We start from the raw sequence: 23098 nt of genomic DNA, 5'->3' as shown, positions 1-23098 counted from the left end.
CTTTTAAGGCCTTTGCATCCAACACATACCCTGCAAACAGTTGATCTGGTACAAGACGTTTACACCATCCCTTGGCTTCACAGAACTAGAAAGGCTGAAAGCAGACCAAATAGTGCACTAGGAACCTACGCAAAAATGCCAAAATTGCAGATGGCTGTTGTATCAGAGTACAATGGAGATCAACGTTGGACAATTCAGCACTCTGTATAGGCAGGTTCCATTGAAGTCATACAGAACTGTAAGACAAATGCCCAACTCTTATGAAGCCAACAGACAATTGGACAGGCTGATGGGACAGTTTCCACAACAAGCCAGCGAGAAAAGGCCCTGCCCATTGGAATCACTCAAAAGGTAAAATTCAAACTGCCCAAAGTGACTGAATGGCACGCACAGTGGAGTACTTGGTTTGCCTGACCAGCTCATTCAAATACAGAGCTGTAAAATTTTCAGCTAGTAGCCCAGAGACCATATTCACCGAGTCAATTTCCATTCTCAAAAGTAATAATTGATATTGGGCCCTCCGTTTTCTCCCTCACCAATGGGATATCCAAATGATCAGCCAACCCAGAAGGCACAATCATTACTGTGAGACGCCCAATTAAAGGAAAATTGGTTAAGTAATGCATGATGGAAAACCAGCACACCTTGCAGTGGCCCAGTGCACAAAAGTGCATAACAGCTGAAAATATGAACATGAAGTTCAAAATATGCACATGAAACTGAACAGCTCCTAGGCATACCCTTATTAACATATAAAGACTTCCTCAAAGTGGAATCTCAGCAAAGGAAAGGAAGATGGGTGAACAGATATCTAAAGACTGTCCCAATATCAGCCTTGGCCACTAAAGCTCCATGTCCACAGCACTGAAATAAGGGTAAAGCACAAGCATATTAACCCATGCATAGTTATTAGGGAAGGTTATTGTTCATGAACCTCCAAGGAGGATGGAAAAGGTGTAGGTGCACAGCTCCCTTTTTTCTTTTTTGGAATACAAGCCAACAATGGCATGAATAGAACTGGTAAAGGTCTGTCACAAAACAGACCACACAACCCAGTTCCTGCTCTTCCATCAATTTGGCAAGCACCACATCTCTCATCCATCATGTAGAAGGGAAACTTTTGCAAGACCGTTCTCAATCCAACCTTGAAAAGGAATCACAAATCCGTCAGAGAATCCCTTCTCTAACACAAATGCCACGTCAGCGTTAAAGAACTTGTATAACGAAGGGCACAGTGATTCAATCATGACAGAAGTGAGCACCCAAGAGAAGAGAAAACTAGTTTCCTAGGTGTGGGATCCACTCTTAACCTTTCTTGTGCATTTTGTCACTGAATGTTCATGGCTGCAAAGGACACAAGAGTGCCTAAATTTGCAATCTGGGAAGCAGCAAGAAGTCTTATTAAATCACTAGCACAGATCACTAGTATTCCCAGAGGTAGCTGCAGGGGCCAGTAACCAGGGGTTCAAAAGGAACAATTCACCACCACTCCAGCAACAGCACCTATGCTACCTCCAGCCTGCATGGAAGAGGTGATAGTGGAGCCATATGTGTTAACCAGAGATTTATGTCCTGCATTCCCTATGACATATGGAGGTTTGCCTCCATCTTATCCCTGAAGGCTTTGTCGTAGTTGAGCCAGGACCACAGGCTAACTTCAAGGAACAGTAAATCCAATTAATAGTGTTACAAGATATTTTCCCTTTCTTTGACACTTCACCCTCCACTTTGGACTACTTCTTCCCCCTATACTTCTGCCCTCCATAAGTTTGAAAACATCTATACATACTCTTTTCTTAATCTTCCTTCTTAATAATTTGGGGACCTTCTTCCATAGCTCAGAAAGGACCACCAAGGCCAGAGCACCCCCTTCTCCATCACCCTCAGATCTATGCAGAAAAACCTTTGATGCAGGTCCAGAGGAGAAAGAGGAGGAAGAAAAATCCCCCCATGCTGTTTTCCCTCTCCCTTTTTCTTCTTTGACCCTTGACAGAGTCCTTAGAGTCATTACCCTGCCACCAGCTAGTCTAGTCAGGTTTGGTTCCACCAACAGGGCTGATGCAGAAAGCATCGCTAACTCGAACACTGCTCCATGTTCCTGGCCCACAGCCCCAGATACAATCTCCAATGCAGATTGACCACCCAGATGCAGATTGCCCACCCAGAACAGAGCTACTTGTATGGGCACTCCGGACACTTTGTTGATCCGCAGAATTCATCTCCAAAGATCCCAAACTCTGTCCATGCAGCACACCTGAGTGCTCTCCTCCATCTTCCAATGCTGATACCTGTGAAGCGAGGGCAAGACAGAAACGCCAACAGCACCTGCCCAGACACTGAAGAGACAGTTCCAGCAGCAAGAGGCCAAAGGGTAAAGGAGTGTCCTTCATCCCTCATGCTAGCCCCTCCCAAACCAGGAGGAGTACCTTTCATGAAGTCCCCACTGCATAGAAAATAAAATTGCTGTGTGGAGAAAAAACAGCAACCAGCACCCCAAGGTCCAAATTTGGCCACTGGCAAAACCTAAAAGAAAAGCTGTCCCATGAAGTAGGATGGGAGGGCCGCAGGTGGGGAGGTGGTGCACATCAGAGGAATTCCTGGTATAGCTAGCTGAGTCATACCCACAAAATTGGAAGACCAATGGCCCTTCCAATCGTGAGATCCTGAAAGTATAACCAAAAGATGTTGTCATAAAGAGCTGAAGGGCTGGATCCTACAACAGACATTGAAGAAAGCAGTCCCGCTCCCTGGCCGGAAGCACCTTACAAGGACTATTTGACAGAGTGTCAAGACTTCTGGGAGGTATTCTAGATGACCCTGCAGCAACTGCTGACTTAGCAAGAGCCTTCCCTTCCCACGCCTGCCCAAACCACCCTTTTTCCCTTTCATGCAAGGGGGTTCATCTTTGGCCCTAAGAGCCATAATGGCAAGGGCCATTCATTAGACAGGTGTAGGGAAAACATAGTAACATAGTAGATGACGGCAGAGAACGATCTGTACAGTCCATCCAGTCTGCCCAACAAGATAAACTCATATGTGCTACTTTATGTATATACCTGACTTTGATTTGTATCTGCCATTTTCAGGGCACAGACCGTAGAAGTCTGCCCAGCACTAGCCCCGCCTCCCAACCACTAGCCCCGCCTCCCACCACCAGCTCTGTCACCCAATCTCCGCTAAGCTTCTGCGGATCCATTCCTTCTGAACAGGATTCCTTTATGTTTATCCTACGCATTTTTGAATTCCGTTACCTTTTTCATCTCGCGGATGCCGCGGGAGGGCATTCCAAGTATCCACCCTCTCGTGCTTAAGCACCCCCAATATTGAGAAAATTCCTTGTATGTGTCCAGGAGGGGTCATTTCCATTGGGCTTAGCACCCCCAATAATTTTGAAAAGTTGGCTCCTATGTCACCAACGACTTATACAGGGGCATCAACACCTCCTTTCTTCTGCTGGTCACACCTTCTCTATACAGCCTAGCAACCTTCTAGCTACGGCCACAACCTTGTCACACTGTTTCGTCGCCTTCAGATCCTCAGATACTATCACCCCAAGATCCCTCCCCATCGTACATATCAGACTCTCACCGCCTAACACATACATCTCCCGTGGATTCTATTCCCTAAGTGCATCACTTTGCATTTCTTCACACTGAATTTTAATTGCCAAACCGTAGACCATTCTTCTAGCTCCGCAGATCCTTTTTCATGTTTTCCACTCCCTCCTGGGTGTCCACTCTGTTACAAATCTTAGTATCCATCCGCAAAAAGGCAAACTTTACCTTCTAACCTTCGGCAATGTCACTCACAAATATATGAACAGAATCAGCCCCAGCACACGATCCCTGAAGAACTCCACTGCTCACCTTTCCCTCATCCGACGCGAATTCCATTAACCACCACCCTCTGGCGTCTGTTCATCAACCAGTTCCTAATCCAGTTCACCATGTCGGGTCCTATCTTCAGCCTGTCAAGTTTATTCAAGAGCCTCCTGTGGGGAACTATGTCACAAGCTTGGCTGAAATCTAAGTAGATTACGTCTATAGCAAGTCCATGATTCAATTCTCCGGTCACCCCAGTCAAAGAATTCAATGAGATTTGTTTGGCAACAATTTACCAATGGTAAAACCATGTTGTCTTGGATCTTGCAACTTATTGGCTTCAGGAAATTCACTATCCTTCCTTCAGCATTGCTTCCATTACTTTTCCGTAACCGAAGTGAGGCTTGCCGGCCTGTAGTTTCCAGCTTCTTCCCTATCACCACTTTTGTGAAGAGGACCACATCCGCTGTTCTCCAATCCCACGGAACCTCTCCCGTCTCCAAGGATTATTAAAACAAATCTTAAGAGGACCCGCCAGAACCTCTCTGAAGTCCCTCATTATCCTGGGGTGGATCCCGTCCGGGGGTATCCCACGGCTTTGTCCACCTTAGATTTCAAGTTGGTCATACACACTCTCTTCCGTGAACGGTGCTATATCCACTCCATTCTCATAGTACTTTGCCAGTCAATCTTAGTCCTTCTCCAGGATTTTCTTCTGTGAAAACAGAACAAAAGTATCTATTTAGCAAATTTGCTTTTTCTTCATCATTATTGTTTTATATCCCCCCTCTGTAGACCTCTTTCTGACTCCGTCACACGGGGGACTAAAGGTACTTATTCATATATCAGGTTCTGTATAGTTCTTCTCGACCTCCATTGTCACCCAATCACAAGGGGGTCTGTTCTGGGGGTGGCATTAGGAGCCGTAATTGAAAACTAATTCCCATAAACTACTGCTTTCTGTCCAACACTGAGTATCACTTGTATGTGATCTACCTTGTAGCTAAATGTTAGGTAAAGAGAAGATAGAATCAATAAAAATAGAGACAAGAGATAGGTTTAGATAGATAAGTACATTTTATTATTCCTTACCCAACACAAGTCTTCAAGTTGATACAAATACAGACATCAGATTCTGGGTTTATCTGCACAGCGCCCTGCCGTCTGAGAGAAGCGTTGGGAGGAGACCAAAACTAAGGCAAAATCTCCCCTCTTTTATACACAAACCTCTCCATAGAAGTGAATGGTGAGAAACCTTGCTCCTAATCTTTCTCACTTTCTGAGATCATACTTTCCCACGCGGTCTTATCAGCATGTTTTGGGAAGCGTTGAGATAACAGTTTCACATGTTGCAATACTTTTCACACCATCTTAAGAACTCTGTATGACCTCTGTATCATTTTATACAAAAATTATAAGCTCCATTTTATTCATCTGATTCCATCACTCTTTCATTACAGGTCTGTATTTGAATTAAAAATTGTACCAATTTGTGGCAGGACTCATTGTTCAGACCTGCTTTTTTCAAATGCTCAATATATAAATCATTTACTTGTTGTTTGGCCTAGTCAGTACTTTTTCAGTTGTTGTAGGCTGCATAGCTTTGGCCATCACTATCCAATGGTAGCCTTAAAGCCAGGCCATATATTAACATTATCTATATAGCAGTTTTGCAGCATCTTTCAGTCTCACAATTCCTTTTAGTCTTCCTCCTTTGACTAATACACCTGAAGAAATTTTTCACCCCTCCTTATCTTTTCTAGCCATTTGTTCTTCCGCTTGCGCTTTCGCCAGACGTATCTCTCTCTTGGCTTCTTTCAGTTTCATCCAGTATTCCTCTCTGTGTTCCTCTTCTTGAGTTTTTCTGTATTTCAGCACGCCAACTCTTTAGCCTTTATTTTCTCAGACACTTGCTTAGAGAACCATATCGGTTCCTTTTTCTCTTGCTTTTATTTACTCTCCTTACATAAAGGTTTGTGGCTATATTTATAGCTTCTTTCAGCCTGGACCACTGTCCTTCCACTTCTCGTTCGTCCTCCCAGACCATCAGCTTCTTCCTCAGGTATGCCCCCATTTTACTAAAGTCACCATGCTTGAAATTCAGGACTTTGAGTTTGAGTGGCCGCCCTCCACTTCAGCTGTCATATCAAACCAAACTGTTTGATGGTCACTGCTGCCCAGGTGGCACACTATCGTCATCTCTGAGCACCAGATCCAGCGTCGCTCCCTCCCTCGTGGTTCCGTCACCATTTGTCTGAGCTCAGCACTTTGAAAAGCATCCACAATCTCTCTACTTCTTTCCGATTCTGCAGATGGAACCTTCCAATCTACATCCGGCAGATTGAAATGTCCCAGCAACAGCACCTCTCTCTTCTTTCCCAACTTTTGAATATCTGTGATCAGATCTTTATCTAGTTCCTCCAATTGTATCGGAGGTCTGTAGACAACATCCACGTGGACAGAGTTTCTATCATCTCTTTTTAAGGTGATACATATCGCTTCTTCCTTTCCCCAGGTCCCTGTCATTTCAGTTGCTGCGATATCATTTCTCACATATAGAGCTACTCCTCCACCTTTACGACCATCTCTATTTTATTTTTGTTACATTTGTACCCCGCGCTTTCCCACTCATGGCAGGCTCAATGCGGCTTACATGGGGCAATGGAGGGTTAAGTGACTTGCCCAGAGTCACAAGGAGCTGCCTGTGCCTGAAGTGGGAATCGAACTTAGTATCCTTCCTAAATAGATTATAGCCTGGTATGTTTGCATCCCATTCATGAGAACCATTGAGCCATGTCTCCGTGACTGCAACAACGTCTAAATCTGCCTCCAACATCAGGGCTTGAAGGTCATAAACTTTATTGCTTAGACTGCGAGCATTTGTGGTCATCGCTTTCCATCTACACTTCAGTGGAATTTTTATCTTCTGTTTAGTTTCTTGCTTAGTCTCACTTCCTGCTGTGTTGGTAAGAAGTGATTTGCTAAGATTGTTGTTTTCATTGCTTTCTTTTCTACCGACATATCTTATCTTTAGCTTTAACTGGGGGTGACCACTTGAAATGAACTGCCTCCATATGCCACCCCCGCCTTCTAGTTTAAATGCCTAGAAATATATTGTCTGAATTTCTCCCCAAAGATTCTTTTTCCTGCCACAGTGAGATGCAGCCCATCATTACAGTATAGTCTTTTGTTTTTCCATTTATTGCCCCATCCTCCTATGTACCTAAATCCTTCTTGGTGACACCAGGCTTTGAGCCAGCTATTGAAATTCTCAGAACTTTTCAATCTTTTCTCTCCCTTTCCAAAGGTAGGTAGTACTTCAGAGAAAGCTATTGTTTGTATCAAAGGTTTTAACCCCTCTCTCAGCTCCTGAAATGGTCTCTGTGTAGCAAGTGGGGTATTACTGGACAAGTCATTTGTTCCCAGGTGGATAACAACATCAGTGTTTGACTCCTTAGTTTCTTCTCTGATTATGGAGATTATTTGCTTGGTATTCCTGGTAGCTGAAGAGCCTGGAAGGTATTTCACTTTGCATGGCCCCTTGAACTGTGTTTCAAAGTTAATGCCCCTGATAATGGCATAAAGGGTGACACTGAAGAAGCGATTCCACCAACCTGCTCAGAGCCAGTCCCTCACTGTCTGAGATGGTTCAGCAGCCTGCAATTGATTGGGCAGCTCAGTAGGGAATCACCTTCTGTTGCCATCATGGAAGACAAAGCAAGCTGAAAGCCACCTCTGAGGAGCAGGAACCAGACCTGATCCTCGGAGGGGGGCTCCTTAAATCCCACCCTTCATGCTCCTCCCAGGGCATCACCCTACCAATCCCAAGCTGGCATTTCCAGCCTCCAACTGTTTGAACACAAACAGCCTCTAGATTTTAATTTTAAACTTCTCTTCCCACTAACGCACCAGCTCAGGAGTTGGGGCTGCCCAACCCCCTGTTACTAGGGGATTCTCGGGACAAGCACTCACCCCTTGCTTTCATTTTGGTGTTCCCTGTTTATCCTGAGGAATACAAGTTACTCACAGAGTACCAGTGTTTTCTATAATTATGCTCATGAGCCCAAAGACTGAAAGCAAGTTTTCTAGTACCTAACTTCTGCTTTACCTTGCTTGTCATCTCCAAACTAGGCTCTGTGCTGTTACAGTAGGAATAAGCAGACTGGATGTGCCTTAGCAGTCCTTATCTACCATCATTTTCAAAGCTTCTATGTGAGAGTAGAGCCTAATGAATATTCTTCTTTCTTGATGGTGCTTTTTATAATCAAGTGCAGACAACATACACACACACAAAAACAGAGCCTAGAAAACAAATTAGCATTTTTACTTCAATGATGATGCTAGATACCAAAAAAAAAAAAAAATTGTGGCACTGTTGGGACACATTGATCAAAGTTTTGTCATAGGCATTGCTCCCACTGAAAATACTGGAATATTTTTAGTGATGCATCATCTGGAAAAGATTGAAGGATGTCTTATTATTTGTTTTCTTTTTCTTTGTAGTGGCACAGATTACATCTGCCCCAAAGTGTCACATTATGTGTTCTTTGAGGGGCCCTTTTACTAAAGCTTAGAAGCCCATTTTATACCTATGGGCTTTTTAGCATTTAGTACGTGCTAATTCCATTAGCACGTGGTAAGCTTTAATAAAAGAGTCCATAAACTATACAGAAGGGACTGGAAACCATAATTACCAGAAAATCATTTTGTTCTTTCTACCAGTATGGCTCAATCACCACTACTACTATTTTGAAAAACTGCACCCTTGTATGCCAAGTTTTTTTGTTTGTTTGTTTCTTTTACCTTCTGGACTGCAATTAGTAGTGCAGCTGTAAGATTCATACTACAGCAGCAAATGAGGAATAAAATGTATATTAGAGCTCCTCCCATTTATCTAACTCCCATCATTAAGAGCCAAAGTAAATTGATGTTGATCACAACCAAAACCAAATACAGGTCTCACAATGATGCAAATATATTAATGATATATGCTTGGAAACGATAAACATAACATATGTATATATTTTTTTCTGTACTGTGTTATGATCTATTATGATTATGTAACAAGTTCCATGAGTTTTACCTATAGAAATGTTGGTCAAAACTGAGATTAGATTAAAACAAATGAAGGTGAGGGAAGAAGACAGTTGTTTGTTCTTTTTAATTTTCAACAATTTTTATTGAGGATTTAACAAAACAAACAGTCGTCGCATTTAACATATCAAAGCATAGTTATCATCCATCTGAGTATGAATGAGATATTGAGAGCATCAACCATTATTTTTGTTCTTTTCCGTCCAACCCTCCCTCTCATTACTTTCATCTTTTTGTTGAGATCCCCCATTGATTACACAATCTCATTCATTCCAGTGCTAACAACTATTATGATCCCAACAGTATAAGATGATTAAAACAACCTTTCTCCAACTTTACTATTTTAACCTTCAATGTCCCCCCGTTTCTTCCCTCCCCCTAACCCTCCCACTCTCCTTCCCCTATCTCCCCCTCCCCTTCCCCCCAGGAACCTGAATATCAAAATGAAGCTGCACGCTAGAGGGAACTCATCCTTCATTCAAAAGTAGGCTTCGTCCTCTTGGATTTAGTATTTGTAGGTAAGGACCCCAGATCGCCAAAAAAGTCGTTCTCCTCCTCTGCGAAAGCCTTGCCTCCCTGGCCTCCCAGGATACCAACAAGTGCAACTGGTTCCTCCAGTGCCAGTATGCCGGCGGGTCCTTTACCGTCCAATACTGTAGGACACATTTCCTTGCTAACAGACACTTTTTTAAAGGGGACCAGTAGGGTGCATATGACACAATAAAAGCTGCACGCCTTTTATTCCAAACAAGTATAAAAATAAAAGAAATAAAAGTATGTACAGTTAAAAAAAAAATAGATCCAAGAAAACAAAAAGAGAGTAAAACTGTAGCAACAGAGCCAAGAAATAGTCAAACTGATAAATCTGAAGAATCTAGCCAGAACAACTAGGTTAAGGGGTTTTTTTTACCCAAGTTTCCAGCCATTTATTTTCCCTAATATTTTTTCTGATATGGAAAAATTAATAATAAAATATTTCTTAACTGCATACATGTTGTGCAAGCCTCTTGAATCTGAACTTGTCGCTCACAATTATACCATATGAAGAGAGCTAAATCTGAGATGAGCACAATAGGCTGCACTACAGCTGTGTTGATAACAAGCCCTACGACTTCCTCTGTTGACACTGCTGGTGTTGTAAACGTCTGCCACTCAGATACTTATTTCCTCTAGAGTGCAATACAACAACATATTATTCTATACAGAAAAATGTAACGGATGTGACTTGGCCCCAAGCTTTGAACAGCCCACAGTAAAATGAATAAATATTCCCGATATGCTATCAGTGGATACATATTCCTGATATCCTGCTGTCAAAATCATCTTCCTAGCCCCATGCCATCCCACAAATACAATTTCTCTAGAAATCAAGCATTTCTAAGGTGGGTAGCTCAGCTCTTGACGTAGAGAAACACTAAATGCACAAATTACATCCACAGAAGGAGACAAGTAACTGGTGTTTCTCAAAAGCTTCGTGGCTGATCTACACCTTAAAACTTCACTATAAAGAATTTCTGATTAAGAATAAATGCTATATACATGTATTCTATACATACACACATGAATGCATACTCCCTCTATCACTAAATTCCAATTTCTGAATGTTTTTATAATAGTAATTGTTAAATATTTCGGATTTCAAACATCAGCTATATAGCTCAAAGAAAGCTTCAGAGCAGCATCAGAAAGAAAATATTGTAAAACATTTGTCTTTAATATGTCACTTCTGTTATAGCTTATATCTGTTTTATGACTCTACAGATATAGGGGCTCATTTATTAATAGTTTGACAACGTTTTGCTCCGGTTCAAAAAGCCTATTTTTATTAGGGAAAAATCAGATTATTGTTAATGGTGAAATTACTGGCACTGAACTAAGCACAAGCCTTGATCTGGAGAAAAATTAAGTAATTGAACCCGTGGAATATTAGATTTATGTACACAAAGTTTCTACAACTTGACAAAACTTTAAATAAAATTACTCCAAAGTCCACACTTGCCCTGAACATACAATCATGAAACTATACAGTTGTCTTATTTTCCAGGAAACTCCATCTATACATGGTTCAAACTGCCAAGCCTAAACCACACCAAACTACATGTCCTCCTAGTTTAGATCTGTAGTACTGGGATTTCATTATTAATGTACACAGTCCAGCACAGCAGACTTTGTACTGAAGTGGCACTGCCTCTGGCTATTTAGCATCAGATATTCAAGTATCTTGCTTAATAAAAATACTAGGATTTCAGCAGCTGGATGAAATATGTTTTCCACACAGGTCATTTTCCAGGAAATAACAGAACACTGAAACCAATATAAAGGAAAAACTGGAAAACTATGTATGCATGTAAAATCCAATATGCATTATTGATAGTTTATCATGCCTGCACAGTGCATTCTCATCCTTTGCTGAAGGAAGAGTTAAAAAACGATTCTGTAAATCACATCAATGTCAGCTAGCAGATAAAACATTCAAAAATGTAATAAAATAATTGGAATAGAAAGCCTTGGGTTCATTATACGCTGAGATAACTTCTGTTGAGAATAGCCCACAGATGATACCTTACATGAGTTTTCAAAAACATAAAAATCTTTTTTTGTAACACAAGACTGCCTAGGGTGAAAACAGAACACACACACTAACTCTTCATTTCCTCAAATCCAAAAAAATTAAATAAAAACTTTGCTAGAAATATAAAGGAATCATTTGCTTTTAACTGATCCCTTTTTTTTTTTTTACAAGAAGAATACCAGCTATTACAGCACAACCACCTAATCAGCGAGACTGTTGGTTGTTTCATTTTTTTTTCCTTCAGTTTGGTGGAGGAGCAATTTATAGGTACTGTGCATGCCACAACAAAATCACAGTAAGATGCCAGCAGTCTTTAAGAAACTTTTCCCCTGAATCTCCACAGCAAGCAGCTTTGAAAAGAAAGCAAGGATTACAGTGAGCTAGAAGGTAGGGAGGGGACTTACCTCAAACCCAGTCAAGCGAAAATAAGAGCAGTAATTCTACAAGTCGGCAGAGTACACTTTCAAAGCTATAATGGTGTGAAGAAATGCTGGGCAGGCATTGCCTGAAGGCACTGCTAATACACTAATGACTAATGACTGGGCCAGGCAGACAATGAATTTGGGGGTTGAAAACCAACAGAAACCATGCAGGACCTTGACAAATGGGCTTTCACAATTTCATTCGCTGAATAACCTTTAAGCACAAAAACTGGCTCAAGTTCTCTAGGGAGTACTATGACATGCTTATGGACAATGATATAACTGTTTTCCTTTTAATTATTGATATTACACAACATACAGCAATTAAATGTTGCTTATATAGTAAGATATAAATGTGTATGTGTATGCACACATACACAAGTCTGTGTGTTGCACAGTAAATTATAATTCACTCTTCTTTTAACTGAAAGCACCCATCTACTAAAACAGTATACAGAGCAATTCAATAAATTGGCGCCTCCCAATGCCATGCACTTGGCACTAATTATCTAACAACATCTCGGCACCAACATTCTGTTATAGAATCCTAGTGTAAATCAGAATTGGTGTGCCCAAGTCCAGGCACACCCTCTTGTGCCATGTCAATGGCAGGCATAAGTTGCCACATCTAGGTGCACCGTCATATACATGTAGTTTATAGAATACCATATATTATGCACAACTGGGAGACATGCCCATCACCCAAGGAGGTTTGATGAACAAGAGACCATGCTTGACCCGTTATCTGGGCTGAAACCAGTAGGCGGAGCTTGTTGCCCTATCAATTACATTGTTTTATGTGTACCAAGATGGCGGCAGCTGCATTGGGGAGAATGAAAACCTCCTGCTTCAGCTTTCTGACATCACACCATCTCCGGTTCATCAAACCTCCTAGACGTGATCACGCCCCCTTACAGTTAGGCATTGCGGCTTAGGCAACTGCCATACAGAATAGCACCTAGTACTCATAAGCATCTGTCAGTTAATGGTGGCTTTGATGTAGGTTAAGTGGCATGTACTTCTAGGGCCAGTTTATAGAATTTCCCTGGTAGTACTTTGTTCCAGCATACAAAACAACCAGCTGATTTGAAAAAAAAAAAAAGAAGTACAATGAAGGGTTTGAACTGAAATCTTTAAAGTTATACTTCATTTCATTTGCAGCTTCTAATTTTCTGGAGTCTTAACACACCACTCAGAAGTAACCATTCATAAAATAAAGACAGTGCTATTGTGGCACTTTTGGTAAATGCTAAGCTAGATGCTACAATTGTTTGTGCACATGGGCAGATCATTTCCCCCCCCCCCCCCCCTTCAGTATTTCTAGACTTATTTTTGAGACTGTGGCACTGGCCGCCCTTACAGCCATAGGAAAACGCCTTTAAAATGTCTGTAAATTAACTAGTGCCACTTACTTCAGACAGCAGTGCCTGTGGCAGCTCCTAAAAACTTCAGAAAAGGATCTTAAAACAAAAGCTTAGTGAGCTCATAAAATTGCGGTTGAAGCCAGGAAAACACGGCATATTTTAATCTGCAAACTGTGAGAGTCTACCATGATTCAGAAAGATCTGAGGCATGCCCTCAAGGTTTGCTGGGATCTGGGATTAAGGCGCTGCTGATAAGACCCACTGCTGCCGGTGAACATGTTATCTTCTGCAGTTAACCACAAATGCATAGAGACATCCAACTCCTGCTTGGTGTTACTGCTCAACTTATATAAAAGCCTTGCAGCTCCTTTTGCTGTCAATACATCAGTTTTTTGCTTTTTTTTTTTTTCTTAAATCATCAAAGTGTGAAATTTCATTTAAAGTCTTTGCCAGTCTGTGGCTCAATTTTTCACAGACTTTATCAAATACTTGTGAAAGGTATAAAATCACCCAGGCCCTAGATCTTTCCCTGCAAAGAACCTAGATTTACATAGGTTAAACCATAGGGTTTTCTTTACTTTCATCCTATGAGAGAAATGCCCAGTGTGTGTTTTTGGTGTATAAAAACAAGGGCTAGAAAGCAGTTTCATAGTTATTCACAGTTTTCAGTACCTGTAACTGTCTCATATGGTACTAATTGGAAGATACGCATCCGCATCTCACAAAACCGTCAAATGGCGACAAAATTAGTTTTCTTTGGCCAAGAATCTAACAAATTCCACAAGTAAGATGGGTATGACTTCCAAAATAGCCTTAAAGCATAAATATTTCCTTACTTAAGATTTTTCTGAGATTTCATTACTTGCTTTTTCTTTGTCTGCCACTGTCTGATGTTCACTTACAGGAGTCATTAAAGATGCCTTCTGCAACACTACCACTATCCTTACATGCCTTAAAAATGGTTTATACTTCAAATATATATATATGTTCATTTTTTTTTCTAAAAATAAAACATGCTCTTGACCTTTTCAAGTGTATGTTTCTCTAATATCATGTTTTACTGCATAATTCAAGCTTACAGAATGAACCAGAACTGTGTTTTGTGAAAGTTAGCTCAGTTCTCAAGACCGAAGATGATGACAACACTAAGGGTCCCTTTACTAAAGCTTAGGCAGGTTAACAGCGCACACTAACCATCGGATTCTATACAGCATGCATAGACATTGGCACCAATATCAGAGCAGATTCTATAACTACACTTACAATTTAATTGGCTTAACAAGCCAATCAGCATTTTTAACAGCTCTTAAGCAATAATGAGCACTGATTAGAATTTTATTTTTGTTACATTTGTACCCTGCACTTTCCCACTCATGGCAGGCTCAATGTGGTTTACATGGGGCAATGAAGGGTTAAGTGACTTGCCCAGAGTCACAAGAAGCTGCCTGTGCCTGAAGTGGGAATCGAACTCAGTTCCCCAAGACCAAAGTCCACCACCCTAAACCACTAGGCCACTCCTCCACACAACTTAGGCACACAACTCGTTAAACATATTCTATAACAATGCACGCTGAACTCACGTGCGCAGGCAAAAAGGGGCATGGTTATGGGTGGGGAAATAGGTGTTTGGCAGGCGCTCTGAAATTTACATGCCTAGTTATAGGATATGACCCTGTGCACTGGGATTTATACCACATTTTTGTTGGTGTAAATGGATGCCTGTAGATTTAGGCACTGAAATATGAGCTAAGCATATTCTATAATCGGTACCTAAATCTAGGCACCGATTATAGAATACGTTTCATCAGCACTGATTTCAGCACAGATATTTTTAGGCACCATATATAGAATCTCCCCCTAAATGCTAAGAAGCCTATGGGTATAAAATGGGCTTCTTAGCATTTAGTGCATGCTAATTCCATTACTGCATGTTAAACTTTAGTAAAAAGGGCCTCTAAATTTGTAATATCAAGCATGAGAAAGTTGGAGCTATGGGCAAAGCGTCAAGTAAGCTAAGATTCAAATCCCAATGCTCCTTGTGACCTTGGATAAATCACTTCATCTCTGCTGCTTCAGGTACAAATTTAGATATTGTAAGCACTCTGGGGACAGGGAAATACCCACTGTATCTGGATGTAACTCACCATGAGCCTCATCCAAATATATAGAATATGAAAAAAAGTGTAATCACAAATTGAATAGTTCACGTGAAACCAGATTTTAAAATACCGTGAAATACTTTGAGTTACGGGCCTGAATAAACTTACAAAAAGAAGAAAGGTTCCCTTCTAATGAGAACTGTATTGCTTCAGTACTTTTCCTGCAGTAAAAACTACAGCCTCAAACAAAATTGCATGCCAAAAATAGTCACTGTGCTCTCACTAATCCTATCCTAATCTGATGTTTTGAGGATATTTTACCTATAAATATATCCAAATCTTCAGACAATATTCTTTTCTTTCTACACCATACCCTCAGTTTGCAACCAATGTTCTTCTTCTGTAAAGATTATTTAATGATATATCACCAAAGTTCACTGTAGAATAAGCAGTTATCAAGTCTTAAAACAGTATGTCCCAGTTTTTCAAAACAACTTATTTTCTACAGTTGAAGTTACCTCACATTTTTTAGATTATAATAAAAAAGCTGGATAACTGTCAATAAACTGTGGAGTTATTTATATTTATCAAACTTCCTGAATTGCAAAAAGTCTGTGAGAAAGACACCTCTCCTAATTAGAAAGTAACTTCCTAAGTCTTCAAATCAATGGTTATTTCTGATTCCTTTTATATTCCAATTGCAGTTCCCCAAATTATCCATGAAAATAAATTTTTTGAGATTGTGGATCTTCATGTTTCTAATTACAAACCCACAATTCAGATAGATATTATATTATTCAAAGAGACTGGTGTTTTCTTTAAGGTAATTTCAATTAGTCACATATTGAAAGCCTTGGAAAGGACCCTTAGCTGGATTCTTCTACAGTTTATATAGATAAAATTAGAAACACAGGTGAAGCCAAGACAGGTGTGTTAAAATTTGCAAATAACAACAATAATGATTACCGACAGTACAGTGAATGAAGACTAGGAGCTAATGTTGATCGTTTTTTGTAGCCGCTAAGCTCATTCAGAAAGCAGATGCTATACCTCTGACCAAAACTCTCTTTCCTCTCAAGATCTGGAGAGTCCATCACTGCAAATGGACCTGGCAACTGGAAAACATGCAACAGCTGGCAAAGAGCTTGGAGAAAATGTTCTTACACATACATATATGGAGACACCTATACATTAGCAGAAGGCCATGTATACTAAAATCAAATGTACTGGAGCAAAACAATACACACCAGTATGAGAGGTCAAGGGAAAAGGAGACAAATAGGTATTTGTCCTAATTGCAGTGCAGAAGCAGTTGAATACCTTTTTGGGTGTATGGGGGGGGGGTGCGCAAAAACTAATCTCTGGCCTGATCCCCCAAATTCCCTACTGCTAATGTGTGGGCAAAACGTTGGTAGCACTAAGGTTCCTGTGGCCCACCCCATTCCACAACCTAAGTATAGTTAGATTATGTTTAACATTTGCCTAATGCTTTCTCTTTTGAAAATGGCTAGAGAGAGAGAGTAAGCGCGTTTTAGCTCACATTGATTCTGTAACTTTGGTAAGTCTAAGTGCTTTGAAAAATAGGCCTCTATGTAACTTCGTAAATCTAAGTGCTTTGAAAATTCACCTCAGCATAATACAAAAAGCACTATGTCCTTCCCACACTCATTTCGATTATTTACCTAAATGTTCCAGATACTGGCTTGCTGTAACTCGTGTGTTTTTACTTCCTACCGCTTTCCAGCGGGAGAAAGTAGAACTGTGTCAACGCAAAAGCGTTTCCCTTCCTAGACTTTCCTCCACTAGAAGAGAATGCATCTGCCTAAAGCATGTTCATTAGCTCTCGATCCCGACTATACGCACCCTCACACCTTTCCATAAGGTTTTCCATCTTCACAGTGCCGACAATGTTTCAAAACCCATAATAAGCATAACACCTAACTTCCACTTTTCTTATTTATTAAACCAGACGTGCTAAGTCTTTCCCTCCTCCCAAGATCAAAATCAACCAGGAGGAAAAGTATCGCGCTACCATTTCAATAAAATTTCTTCCTTCCTTCCTTTCATCCAGATGTGCCAGTGAGTTCTATAAAGAAATACAAGTTTTCGAGCCAAAAATCTGGAATGGGGCTTACAAAAAGCAGCTGCTTCCAAATCCACACTGCAACAGAAAAGATGGGGGGGGGGGGGCGGACTATTACAAACTGCTTAGAGAAATACAGTGCAACTACTTTTCAAACATCACTGCAGAAGGAGGATTTAACTTTATATTCACTTCAGTCTCGTCTTCAAAAGCAACACATGTCTTTCCATCAAACTGGAATCCAACGCAAAACCGAGAAGTGATGAGAACACTACAAAACACGCATAGCAATTCTCCCTACAAAAGCAGCTGCGTGTTTGCTCAGTGAACAAAGAACAACTTTTGTTTCTTGTAGATTCATATCATAACCTACTTACTGTCAAGCCCGCAAAAAAAACTTTCTTGCAAACACTTAAGCAGCCTGCTCCGTTTCGCTGTAACGTCGCATATAACAGATGCCAAGGATTTCGGAGCCTATCCACATGGTATTTAAAAGAAACTTTGTTTCTCTTGGCTCCGCTTTGAAGAATTTGGGTTAACTGTTTGGGTTACTCTCTAGGCATTTGGTGCAGTCTCCCAAACCGACCCCCACCAGCTACGGCATCAGCTTCACAGATCTTGTAATCCGATCCCTTCCAGCTTCACTCCTAGCACTGACTGACGTTTTTGATTTTTAACAAAAAAAAACCAACTTTACCCAAAGGCAGTTTTATTAAAACATTTTTAAGTCCAAATTTAGTCTTAAAAAGAACCTGGAGAAACAGAGCGCTGCTTCGCTCGGATACTCACGTGTTTCTTTTTTAAAAAGTTGCCTCTGCTGGCTCTCCCGGTCTCTCGCAGACACACAGCCACTTTTTCCTCCCTTCTCCTTAGTCCCGAGTTTTCCAGATGTTGAAGGACTTCCTCCTCTCTCTCCGCCTCTGTCTTTCAGCACTTTTTTCAGCACGGGGAGGGAGGAGGAGGTGGATCCCGGACACTCGACAGCAGCCCGAGCTGAGCCTAATCTATCCACTGTCCGGGCTGGGCCGCGAGGGGTTACCTCACCTCTCACGGCTTCGGCTACTTCTTTCCCACTCTAGAAGGCAAACGAGCGCAACTAAAAAGAGTAAACAAATAAGGAAGGCAACCTCCCTGTCTATCTGAAAATGAGTATTTACTTTCAAAACTATGAAGGGAAAGGGGGGAGGAGGAAGAAGAAAAGTGCGCGGCCGGACGGCCCTCCTCCCGAATGTGTTTTGCAAAAAAAAAAAAAACCCCGCGCGAGACGAGCAGGAGCTGCAGCTGTGCTGCACCGGACAGGGGAACCTGCGCGCGCCCCCTCCTTCAGGGACATTCCCGCTCCCGCTCCGAACCGCCGCGCGGCCACGCCCACCAGTGCTCTGGGGACAAGTGAGGGGCTCGCGCTGACGTCACACATTCTCCGCTGCTGCCTCTGCTGCTGCTTTCGCTTCTTCCCTGGCTTCTCTTACTTCCACCTTATGTCCTTTCAGTTCTTCTGTTTTGCTCTGTCTCTTTCTTTTCCCTTTCCTTCTTCCATCTCTCCTCTTTCCCTTTTCTTAGCTGTCTTTCTCTTTTCCCTGACTCCTCTTGCTTCTCATTTTTCCTGCACTCACACACTCATGCTGTTTTTCCTTCATCCTGATTTCTCAGTCTTAACAATTTTTAATGTGACTATGAGACAATAATAAAGCCACTCTTCAAACTATTGGCATGGTGTTGTGATATTGTGGCATATGGAACTGGGTATATATTCTAGGCTTGGTAATAAATTACTAGTTGTGATGCTGGTGTTCAGTCATGAAAGAGTGTAACCTGCACAAAGTGGTGGATGCAGCTCTGGCTGACTTTTAGGCAGACTGGATGGACCAGGTCTTTATCTGCTGTCATTTACTGTGTTACTATGTTTTCATAATCCCTTTTTAACCAGTGCCTCAAGTCATTCCTTCTTCTTTTCAAAGTTTGAGCTTGTCATCTCCCTCTCTCAGATTCAGCTTCAGGAAACTTTATTGGCATGACAGGGTTTTGTTTTTTTATTGCATGTGTTGTCAAAGTAGTACATAAAGGACTTCATTCATTAAGGCTTTCTATATCTGTGAAGCAGGACCCAACTGAATAGTCATAATAATGATTGGAAGAGCAACATATGGAAGGATAATTATAGGAACAATTCCAAGATTCTGATGATGGTCAGTAATTTGTATTTTGTGCAGGAAAAAATGCATTTTTGTTTCTTTTTCCCCAGCATTGCATTGCATGCATACAGTTCCAGCACAATGATTGTGTTTTTTCACGTGTCCCTGCTTTTTAGCCCCTATTGATTTATGCAAATGAGGTCTCTGTGCATGACCCCCCACATCCCTCCCTATCACTATCACTCACAGGCCACCACACACACACACAGATATAGAGATTAATTTATCTTGGTTTTCATATCAGTTTTTCTTCACATTTTTATTTGTGTTTTCATTGCCTGTGGCCTAGGTGAGGCATTTTGCTAACGTGCAATTTTTATGTAGGTATCTATAGTACCTAAGCATGTTCTGCTTTCTAATCTGCATTTTCCAAAAGGAAATGTATTGGTGTCCTAACACCTGCTGTAATATTTATAATGCTGTCTTTTCATAGGTAACTGTTGGCTGTTTGAATTTGGGGAGTTAGTGTGGTTATGGTATGTAGGTTTACTGCTTTGGTATTGAGTTTGTATTTTGACAGGGTTTTGTGTTACTTCACAAAGTACCCATTAGTGGAGGAAGTTTGAGTCACAGTTATTCTCTCTGTCCAGGCTTAATCAAAGCTCCCTGTCTCACCAGTAAACCCCTCTGTTTCTGTTTTAGTTGCATGAGTACAGTGAACTGCTAGGAGAAAGATTATAGCATCATATAAATCTTGAAGAAAGAAATACATATGTAGCAATAAAGGCCTGGTGATTCTTGTCTGTAATGCAGAAGTGAAAAAACTAAATGCAGTCATCCAAACTAAATATGTTTTATTCTTTTTTTAAATTCTGTTTTATATAGGGGCTCGTTTTCAAAGCAATTAGACTTACAGAGTTCCATAGGTTACTATGGGGGGGCTCATTTTCAAAAGAGAAAAAACATTTAAAAAGTGGCATAAAGCAGCATTTGGATGTGTTGCTTGCCAAAATGTTCAAATCACTATTTTTGAAACCTATTTTGCAGACATTTATCTATGCAATTCATGTGCAGTGTGTCCAAATCACCAGGGGGCGTGTTGGGGCGGGATTAGGGAATTTCTAACACTTGGATGTTAGAAACTTAGATTGTGAGCCCTCTGAGGACAGGAAAAACACAGTGTACTTGAACGCAACTCACCTTGAGCTACTCCTGAAAAAGGTGTGAGCAAGATCCAAATAAATAAATACATACATACATACATTTCAAGCTCTATAACAGCCTCAAATGTTACAGCCTGGGTCTCCTTCTCTACAGTGCCTACAGTGGGGGAAATAAGTATTTGATCCCTTGCTGATTTTGTAAGTTTGCCCACTGACAAAGACATGAGCAGCCCATAATTGAAGGGTAGGTTATTGGTAACAGTGAGAGATAGCACATCACAAATTAAATCCGGAAAATCACATTGTGGAAAGTATATGAATTTATTTGCATTCTGCAGAGGGAAATAAGTATTTGATCCCCCACCAACCAGTAAGAGATCTGGCCCCTACAGACCAGGTAGATGCTCCAAATCAACTCGTTACCTGCATGACAGACAGCTGTCGGCAATGGTCACCTGTATGAAAGACACCTGTCCACAGACTCAGTGAATCAGTCAGACTCTAACCTCTACAAAATGGCCAAGAGCAAGGAGCTGTCTAAGGATGTCAGGGACAAGATCATACACCTGCACAAGGCTGGAATGGGCTACAAAACCATCAGTAAGACGCTGGGCGAGAAGGAGACAACTGTTGGTGCCATAGTAAGAAAATGGAAGAAGTACAAAATGACTGTCAATCGACAAAGATCTGGGGCTCCACGCAAAATCTCACCTCGTGGGGTATCCTTGATCATGAGGAAGGTTAGAAATCAGCCTACAACTACAAGGGGGGAACTTGTCAATGATCTCAAGGCAGCTGGGACCACTGTCACCACGAAAACCATTGGTAACACATTACGACATAACGGATTGCAATCCTGCAGTGCCCGCAAGGTCCCCCTGCTCCGGAAGGCACATGTGACGGCCCGTCTGAAGTTTGCCAGTGAACACCTGGATGATGCCGAGAGTGATTGGGAGAAGGTGCTGTGGTCAGATGAGACAAAAATTGAGCTCTTTGGCATGAACTCAACTCGCCGTGTTTGGAGGAAGAGAAATGCTGCCTATGACCCAAAGAACACCGTCCCCACTGTCAAGCATGGAGGTGGAAATGTTATGTTTTGGGGGTGTTTCTCTGCTAAGGGCACAGGACTACTTCACCGCATCAATGGGAGAATGGATGGGGCCATGTACCGTACAATTCTGAGTGACAACCTCCTTCCCTCCGCCAGGGCCTTAAAAATGGGTCGTGGCTGGGTCTTCCAGCACGACAATGACCCAAAACATACAGCCAAGGCAACAAAGGAGTGGCTCAGGAAGAAGCACATTAGGGTCATGGAGTGGCCTAGCCAGTCACCAGACCTTAATCCCATTGAAAACTTATGGAGGGAGCTGAAGCTGCGAGTTGCCAAGCGACAGCCCAGAACTCTTAATGATTTAGAGATGATCTGCAAAGAGGAGTGGACCAAAATTCCTCCTGACATGTGTGCAAACCTCATCATCAACTACAGAAGACGTCTGACCGCTGTGCTTGCCAACAAGGGTTTTGCCACCAAGTATTAGGTCTTGTTTGCCAGAGGGATTAAATACTTATTTCCCTCTGCAGAATGCAAATAAATTCATATACTTTCCACAATGTGATTTTCCGGATTTAATTTGTGATGTGCTATCTCTCACTGTTACCAATAACCTACCCTTCAATTATGGGCTGCTCATGTCTTTGTCAGTGGGCAAACTTACAAAATCAGCAAGGGATCAAATACTTATTTCCCCCACTGTATATCCCAGTCTGTTCATTTCTAGTGGAAAGTGTGAGCCCCCCCCCAAAAAAAACACCAAATAGGTACAGTGGTGTTCCTAGCCTGGATGGCACCCGGGGCGGATCGCCGATGCGCCCCCCTCCCCGGGTGCAGCGTGCCCCCGCCTGCGAAATGACACCTTTCTCTCCCCCCCGGCAAAATGACACCCCCCCCGGGTGCACGCCGCTGGGGGGGATGCCGCTGCGCGCGCCTGTGGGCTCCGACTTCGCTAACTTCACTCGTTCGCTGCAGCTCCCTCGGCCCCGGAACAGGAAGTAACCTGTTCCGGGACAGAGGGAGCTGCAGCGAACGAGTGAAGTTAGCGCAGTCGGTGCCCACAGGAGTGCCCCACGGCAACCCCCAGCGGCGTGCACCCGGGGCGGACCGCCCCCACCGCCCCCCCCCCTTGGTACGCCACTGAATAGGTGGCACCTGTAGCCATAAGGGATAGAGTAGTGGTGTACAGTTGGGGACAGTAGTTTTTTGGTGGGTTTTGGAGGTCTCATCATACAATATAAGGGGGTAATGGTCAGATGTGTACAATGGTCAGATGTGTACCTGGGAGCTTTTATGT

At 42.0% G+C, this 23098-nt stretch overlaps 1 protein-coding gene across 1 annotated transcript in view; it reads right to left on the bottom strand.

The window, feature by feature from the left end:
* Nucleotides 1-18577, bottom strand: part of GLI3 (GLI family zinc finger 3) — a 608365-nt gene extending 589788 nt beyond the window's left edge. Inside the window, 1 exon segment of the mRNA XM_030203853.1 lies at nt 18245-18577. The gene's annotated coding sequence lies outside the window, so the exon portion shown is untranslated.
* Nucleotides 18578-23098: the final 4521 nt, after the last annotated feature.

Source organism: Microcaecilia unicolor, chromosome 1, assembly GCF_901765095.1.
Source record: "Microcaecilia unicolor chromosome 1, aMicUni1.1, whole genome shotgun sequence".
NCBI lineage: Eukaryota > Metazoa > Chordata > Amphibia > Gymnophiona > Siphonopidae > Microcaecilia > Microcaecilia unicolor.
Note: the sequence above shows the minus strand (reverse complement) of the source record. Positions and strands in the feature narration are given on the sequence as shown.